At 39.4% G+C, this 1,081-nt stretch overlaps 1 non-coding gene across 1 annotated transcript; it reads left to right on the forward strand.

The window, feature by feature from the left end:
• Positions 1–208: 208 nt before the first annotated feature.
• LOC148571439 (small nucleolar RNA R71) lies at positions 209–316 on the forward strand. The gene has a single exon (XR_015908914.1). It is a non-coding gene; the product is annotated as a small nucleolar RNA R71 (small nucleolar RNA).
• The last annotated feature ends 765 nt before the right edge of the window (positions 317–1,081 follow it).

Here is a 1,081-nt window from a genome sequence, read left to right on the forward strand (position 1 = left end):
GAACTCCCTTCTTCATAGGCGTCCCATTACTCACAGGATTCCTCTCAGAAGTGTACATGAACTGGTTATTAGCAACCATGTCAATGAGTTCTTGAGCTTCTGCAGGTGTTTTCTTTAGGTGAATGGATCCACCTGCAGAAGTATCCAATGACATCTTTGATAGCTCAGATAAACCATCATAGAATATATCCAGGATGGTCCATTCTGAAAGCATATCAGAAGGACACTTTTTGGTCAGCTGTTTGTATCTCTCCCAAGCTTTATAGAGGGATTCGCCTTCCTTCTGTTTGAAGGTTTGAACATCCACTCTAAGCTTGCTCAGCTTTTGAGGAGGAAAGAACTTGGCTAAGAAAGCCGTGACCAGCTTATCCCAAGAGTTCAGGCTATCTTTAGGTTGAGAGTCCAACCATATTCTAGCTCTGTCTCTTACAGCAAATGGGAAAAGGATGAGCCTGTAGACTTCAGGATCTACTCCATTGGTCTTAACAGTATCACATATCTGCAAGAATTTAGTTAAGAACTGAAAAGGATCTTCAGATGGAAGTCCATGAAACTTGCAGTTCTGCTGTATCAGAGAAACTAGCTGAGGTTTCAGCTCAAAATTGTTTACTCCAATGGTAGGGATGGAGATGCTTCTTCCATGTAAATTGGAATTAGGTGCAGTAAAGTCACCAAGCATCCTCCTTGCATTATTATTATTTTCGGCTGCCATCTCCTCTTCTTGTTCAAAAATTTCTGAAAGGTTATCTCTGGATTGTTGCAATTTAGCTTCTCTTAGTTTCCTCTTCAGAGTCCTTTCAGGTTCTGGATCTGCTTCAACAAGAATGTTCTTGTCCTTGCTCTTGCTCATATGATAAAGAAGAGGGCACAGAAAAAAATAATAATAATAATAATAGTAGGGATCCTTTATACCACAGTATAGAGGTCCCTGTGTGAGTAGAAGAAAAGAAGAAGAAAATCTGAACTCAGAGAGAGAGAGGGAGTTCGGATTTTTGGTGAGGAAGAGATGTTAGTGGATGAATAAATACATAGAATAAGATGCGAGAGGGAAAATTTTGAAAATAATTTTTGAAAAAGAGTT

The sequence above is a fragment of the Arachis ipaensis genome, chromosome B3, assembly GCF_059453495.1.
Source record: "Arachis ipaensis isolate K30076 ecotype BB chromosome B3, ASM5945349v1, whole genome shotgun sequence".
NCBI classification, from domain to species: Eukaryota; Viridiplantae; Streptophyta; class Magnoliopsida; order Fabales; family Fabaceae; genus Arachis; species Arachis ipaensis.